Source organism: Ochotona curzoniae, unplaced genomic scaffold (genome assembly GCF_017591425.1).
Source record: "Ochotona curzoniae isolate NIBS_2020 unplaced genomic scaffold, NIBS_Ocur_1.0 scaffold_3171, whole genome shotgun sequence".
Lineage (NCBI taxonomy): Eukaryota > Metazoa > Chordata > Mammalia > Lagomorpha > Ochotonidae > Ochotona > Ochotona curzoniae.
In genome coordinates, this window is record NW_024467104.1 from 3008024 (window position 1) to 3015744 (window position 7721).

Sequence of the window (7721 nt, forward strand, 5' to 3'; positions counted from 1 at the left end):
ACTTATGCAAAAAAAAAGGTACCATACAGTATGGAACTCTACTCCTGAATGAGTGTCGAACTCCCAGTGAACCATAAAGATACCTTTGTATTTCATTCTAGGTTTTCTGTCTCTGTCTATACTTACGATGTTATGATCTGCTTAAATATCAGAAAGTTAAACTTGTAACTTGTACTAAGGGACCATACTAGTGTTAAAACACAGGGACATATTCAGGGGCAGGAATATTATGGAGGGAGTGTGGGGTGGGAAAGAGAGGAACTGCCATGTTTATAAAACTATCATAGAAAACAATAAATTTAATATTTAAAAAGCAAAGATCAAATTATCTTGTCTTCTGCTCTAAAGTAAAAGGCTGAAACTCAGCCATAAGTCAAGTATTCCTGGTTTTACTGTGTCTATCAAGATAGTACAAGATTCTTTCTAGAGAAACTAGGCAGGAGGAAGAAATAAGTAAGAGACATTCAAAATGCAAAGGAATGGTCACTATTTACAATGATGCAATCGTAAAAGCAAAAAATTGTAAGTATCGCATGAAACATATTTGCTAATCAATACACTCAGCAGAGCGACAGGAATAAAAACCATCACCTAAAGCATTCATTTTATTTCTATCCATTGGTAATAAAGAACCTGAAAAGGATATTAAACCACTTACAGCAGCATCTAAGTGAATCAAATGCCCAGATATAAATTCAACCAAGACTATGTTGAACTTATGTATTCAGAAAAAAATTGAAACTAAGAACAATTTGACATACGGAAAGGAAGTTTGTTCATGAGGTAGATAAGGATGGACATGATAAATAAAATCTTAAGCTAGAACGTGTGGGAAGAGATGAAACAAGCCTTTACCAGTGCAGTCCTAAAGACCAAGCACAATCAGATTCCTAGCTTCAAAGAGGTGCAGTGAAAGTAGAAGGGTCAAAACAAAATTGCACCTGTCAAGAGCAAAGGTCATGGCAACATTGCTGGACGATGTGAGTGTGTTTTGCTTGTTGACATTTGGGATGATCAAAGAATGATGGCATCTGCAGACATGCGGACTGTTTTGAGAAAGCTAACCTAACATTTAGAAAAAAACACACAGATGCACAAACTGCAAGTGTCAAACAGAATTCTCCACCACAGCAAAACTCCCACTCATTCCTCTCATTAAACAAGGACAATTTTGTGAGTAGTTCAACAACAAGTAGTTAGAAATCCTCTTGCTAGTCCTAATTTTACATTTTTTCCCCTCTGATTTGGAAAAATTTTAGTGGACATCCATTTTCCTTTAGATAACAGAGTAATAAACAGGAAAGACTTGCACATCAATTGAAACTTATTATTACGATTTGATAATAGCAATAACTTGTTTTCAGTGTTCCCAGCTCTACAATATGGGTAGGATATTATGTTGTAATGCATAATTTATCCATATTATAATGGACTTTTGTATGAGCAAAACTCTTCATGCATTCCTTTTCCAATGTCCTAATTTTTTATTTAAAAGCAGATTTTTAAAGTATCTGAGTTTTTTTGTGGGGAAATTTTTTTACTTAATTTTTTTTATTAATTACATTGCATTATGTGACACAGTTTTATAGGCACTGAGTGATCCCTCACCCCTCCCCAAACCCTTCCCCCATGGTGGATTCCCCCACCTTGTTGCATTACCACAGTTCAAGTTCAGCTGAGATTCTTTCATTGCAAGCACATACTAAGCATAGAACCCAGCATCTTATTGTCCAGATAAGTTCAACGGCTTCTTGGGGAGACCATCTCTGGTCTGAAGATAGAGCCAGCAAAGTATCATCCTGATCAATTAATCAGGATGCACAATCGGGTGCTGCTGCCTTGACCAGTCCAGACTACTGGAGGTTCCTTTACCTATGATTGATGGCAGGATCCTTGGTCACACCTAGCTTAGTCCATCACCACCCCAACTATTGAGATAACCAGTGGGGCTAGAATTTTCACAGGATGTGGCCCACACATCCCTCACAGAATTTACCCCTGGTTATGGTTCTTGAGTGCTAGTTAATGTAATGGCTTGCTTAATGTGACCCTTCTCCTGATCCATCATCATGTCAGGTAACATGATATAATTCTGCAGGACAAGCCCCAAGCCATAGCTTCTGAATGGACTGGTATTTGGTGATCAGCATTGTTCAGTGATTGCAAGTTTTACAAAGGAAGAGTTACTGCCAATGGGAATCTACAAATGCTTCACGTCATAGAAGCACAATGGGTTCAACGTGGAGCTAACTAAGCAGCAACTCAAAGAACCAAAACCCTAGAGCTCCCCGGCCGGGTGGCCAGCAGGCGGAGCCTGGCACCAAATGGCGAAAGGCCGCCCAGGGACATCTCACAGTAAAAAAATGTAGAGATTCACTCTATGTCCCATTATTAGTGATATTAATTTGATCATCTAGTTAACAAGGCATTTTTAAACTTCTGGGAGTCACACAAAAGTACAAAAGCCACATACATCTCTAAACTTTAAGTGCATATAATTATACATATCTTTAAGGTTTGCAAAGTTTCCTCTTTGATGAAATATTATGAATTTCATTGAGGCATCCATATTTATAGTTTTGCATTTGAAAACTCTAAAATCAAAGAATTAATCAACCATAACAGAAGCTATGGACTTCTGTGATTAAGCAGGAAAACTCAGAAATGAATATAACTCACAGTCAAGTGAATGAAAAAAATATTACTCTCTCTTTGAAGCTATGAAATTATTCATATACCATTAAGAATGGTGTTTAAAGGAGGTATCTTACCTAGCAATTAACAACACCAGCATCAACACTGCACATTAGTGTATCTGGGGATGATATGAGGTTCCAGCTCTTGACTCCAGCTTCCTATTAATATGGTCCTTGGGAGGCAGTAGAGACAGCTCAAGTCTTTGGGTTCCTGTCATCTATATGGGATACCTAGATTGAGCTTCTGGTTCATGATTTTGACTTACCGATTCCTGGCCATCATAGCCACCAAAGAAGTGTGCCACTGGATCAGGAGCTTGTTGTGTGTGTGTGTGTGTGTGTGTGTGTGTGTGTGTCCAATAAAAAAAAATCACAATCTTTAAATGACTTAAAAGTAAAACAATTTTGAAGAACATAAAAGCAAGGCTACAGTCCATCCTTTTTCACCAACTTGTGTGTTTCACCTGTGGTTAGGAGATGTCTAACCTGTGTCACCCAAGGAACACTATTGAAGACCTCAGAGTCCAGGAAGCTTGCATGGGCTTATTGGATTAACAGCCCTATATTTTGTGGTATGGTAGTACTCTACAGGTTAGTTTTCATTCCATCAATCATTCACTACTCCAGTAATAATAAATAATACCACCTGCAGAAAACATATATGTGGATTGATATGTAATATATTCAATAAGTGTATAGGTTTGATTTGTTTAAAGATGGCATTTGATAATGAAATCAACCATTTCATAATAAAAGCTCACTATACATCCGCAGTTTCACAAATGAAATGATGTAAGAATTTAAATGTAGGCATGCTTGGATGCACATGGGTGGATGACAACCAGTTCATTGAAGCCTGCTGAGGACATCTATTACCATGAAGGGCAGAACTAGAACAGTTCTTTCGGACAAGCTTTAACAAGCGAGTATCTGGGCAAGTGGAGACTCTAAGGTGGACTGTATCAGCTAATGGACTTTGGAAGGATTTCCTCAACCTTGGGGCAATGAAATCAACAGCGTCTCAGAACTATCAACACCACTTAAGCAGTATCCTTGGCACATGCTCCACCATGGGAACATGGGATGACATCAAGTGGCCGTCTCCCATTTCTGGATACTGACACAGTTGGACTGTGGGGAGTAATTCTTTTCCATTCTCTCTCTACTTTCTCCAGATGCAGGAAGAAAAAAAAAAAGGAGATTGGAGGCATTTGTCTCATCCACTTTCCTTAATTCCTTGACCCTCCCACCTGAAACAGTGGTCCACAAAGGCATGCATCCTTCTTAATTATGTAGACATCAAAAATAAAATAAATTTATTGTAAGAAAAAACAAAAATAATTATAAGTATAGTAAATATCTTTTTTTGGAATGTCTGTAAAGGTGAGATCACTTTGAAGCCTGTTTGAAGCCAGCTGAATTACTAAGTGAATTATCATCCCATTTTGTGCTTTTGGTTATATCTTCTCAATTTCATGAATGTCACATGATTTCTATTTCAAGCTGGTATTACAGGTATAGCCTCCTCCCCTAAACATGAAACCCCTCTCTCTGTTGACAGTCCAGACTCCTCTTTATTGATATTCACAAAAATTTCTTGTTAGAGGGTACAAGAGAGTGTTAGCCTGTACTTACCACAGACACAATAGCCTGTTGTTTTGAGTGCTAAGAAACTGCAGTATCCATCTACTTCTTAACAATCCTTTTTTTTTGCTGCAATGCAAATGCTTTCAAATATTTTGGTTAGATGAAAGGTTATAGAGAGGAGGGAGAGAGAGAGACAGAGGGAGAGAGAGAGAGAGAGAGAGAGAGAGAGAGAGAGAGAGAGAGAGAATCAGACATCTGCTGGTTCACTCCTCAAATGGTCACAGTAGTTAGGGATGGAATAAGTCTAAGCCAGGAGCTAGGAGCTTCAGGTGCATCTCCCAAGTGGGTGTCAGGTGCCCAAGCATTTTGACCGTCTTCTGCAGCTTTTCCCAGGCTAATTAACAGGGAGATGGGTTGGAAATGAAGCACCCAGGACACAAGCCATATAAGATGCTGGCATTGCAAGGCAGCAGTCTTATTCTGCTACAACTGACAATGCAGTTGTTTTAAATGTAGAAGTTCTAAATGCTGAATCAACTGCTGCTTTACATGTCCAACCAAAAAATTAGTGGAAGTCTTTCTTCAAGTGGAGAACATGCCTAGTTAAAATACAAGGAATACAAATGAGACACACATTTTCAAAAAAAAAGGCAGAGTAAATAGATGTTTCTTGTGCTGGGTTCTCAAACAACTTGGTGAATGTCGGATGTAGATGGAACTGGTGAGGACTGATATGAAGGATTCTCCCAAGAGGGATTTTGGGAAACACAAGACCAGAATTAGTGGTGAAATTCATTGGAAATGTATATTCTGGGGCTGTTACCTAAGTCTACTGTGTCAGAGAAACTAGGGATAAGGTTCCACATGTGTCATGCCAAGCCTTCCCAGTGATTCTGATGTGTGTTCTAAACAAGTGTTTCTCACCAGAGGTGAGGTTGCCTCCAGAGAATTTTATCTCTATTTCTTTTTTATAGTTATTTTTATTTTTTATGATTTTTACATAAGGTTCAAGGGCTACAGGAAGGTGGATGAGATCACCATTTCCACATTCTCTTTGTTTCCTTCCTGTATCTGGAGGAAGGAGGGTATAACGGGAGAAGCCACAACCAGCCTCCCAACCGCCCCACGATCTCTGATTGTGGGGCATGCTCTGAGTGCCCTGCTCAAAAGGTTTCAATAGTTCAACAGTTCTGAATTGCTGCCAATCTCATCACTCCAAGCATGATGAAATCTCTCCAGAACCCACTGGTTCACACAGTCCAACCTAGAGTCTCTGTTTGCCCAGATAGTCACTGTCAACACTTGCTTGGGGTAGTTGATTGATTTGTTCTGTCCTCTGTCCTCTGTTGTGGTACCAGGTGTCCTCTGCAGGCTCCAATGTACTGCCTTATCCTCCATGTGCACCTGGACATACCCTCAACTGCTCCATTTAAGCTACTGAGGAGGCCCAGCTCTGACACATGCACTCCACAGTCAGAACTATGGAACATGCAATTCTTTCCATGGTTGGGGTTTTGAATCCAGAAATACAGCTGGGGGGAATCCCCATAGAAATTTCATCTGAGGTGATTCCAGACCTGATCTTATGTGTGCTTGCCAATACAGGGTCAAGCATAGTCTGTCACCCCAAGCAGCTTATGCATATGCTGGTGGTTGCAATTGCTGGGTCAGTTCTGCCTCAAGCCCCATCTTCTACACAAACCAATGAGTGTCGCAGCCCGATCCTGCCCACCACACACTCAGCCTTCACATACACCAGCAGAAACTGTAGGCTAGTTGGACCAACCTGAAATAATCCACACCAGGCACACCCCTGCCATGGTTTCCATGCTTGCCAGTATGTACATCAGACTAATCTAGTCCATCCCACATTCCATTAAGCTCTCACACAATTCAATGGGCCTTGAATCCTAGTTCAACCCAACCAGACCCACTATCCAGCTCACACAAGCACTGGTGGGTGCCACTCTCTGTCTAGCCATACATACCCAACTCCTGGTTCTCACTCTCACAAATTGAAGTAGCAACCCAAGAGGGAGGTGCTCACTGTTTTCTATTGGACCCAGTCCCACTCATGGATCCTGCACTCTTGAGGTGTTCCTGCAGTTTAACTTGACAGAATTTGCTCTCCTGCCAGCATCTACCACATGATGCTGCAGCAAAGCCCAACCAACCCACACCCATTCTGATTTATGCATTCACCAGTAGGAACACTCAACTCTGCCTGGCTTTCCCCTGATCCAGCTCACATGAGGCCAGTAGGTGTTGTAACCCTGCCAGGCCTGGTCTGCCCCCATCCAAACTCACATTTTCCAAGGGAGTGGTAGTCCAGCAATGGAGCCCCATGCATCTTCCCTACTAGCATTCCCCCTGTCCCCCGGGTCTCATACGCGCTGGTTGATTGCTGTGGCCAAGTTTTGTAGGGCCTGCCTCAACGTGGCATTTCTCATTGGATGTAGCCTGGCCAGACCCACCCCAACCACAGCTCCAACTCATGCTGGTGCAGGCTACCAACCTCGCCCAGTTATGCCAGCTCCTTGTTCTGTCATTCATGTGAACTGCCATGTGTTGTGACCCAACCCAACTCAACCCACATTCTATTCTTGTGCTTGGATTCACCAGTGAGTGATGTGAACTGGTTCAGCATGGTTTATTCCCAACTTTCACTAAATGTATGCCTGTGGGTACCATTTCCTGGCCTGTCCTGGGTTGTTCCTCACTGTGGTTCTTGTGCTCACCTGCAGTGACCGTGTTAAGACAGAAGAGTTACCCAAGTTCCTTCATCAGAACCTCTCTTAGTGCAAGATCTCATGCCCAAGAGTGGACCCTAGCAATGACTGTGGCCTTTCCTGATTGGCCTTCAACCTATTCTGGTTTTTGCTGCTGGTGGGTGTTACAGCCCAGACAAGCATGGTCAAAACCACAAAAGAGCTCACACATGACTCAGTAGGGGCAGAGACCAAGCCTAGCCCTTCCTACACCTACCGTGGTTGTCACGAGCATCAATGCATACATGCCTCAGGTCCAGGGAGACATTTTCAGTTACCCAAACAGAAAAATGGTGCTTCTGGCATCTGGGATAATGGCCAGATTGTGTTATGAATCTAAAATGTACAGAATAATCTTGCAACAAAGAATTACATAGTTGACAACATCCATGGTGCGGAAGTTGAGATATCCTGAACTAAACTGAACCTCAAATATTTTGGGTGCCTGTGAAATTAAAATATTAGAAACTTTTTGATACTGGTGGTATCCTTGGTTGGAATGGTTCATCTCCAGTTCATCTCAGGTGGGCCAGAAGAGAACAAACAGATCCCTAATTCAAGTGATCATTTCCATTAAAAGTTCTCTTTGTAGATGGCAAGTGCTTCAAATGCTAACTTCAGGTGAAAACACTGCACTTCAGTCCTGGCTAACCTGTCTCAGTCTGGAACA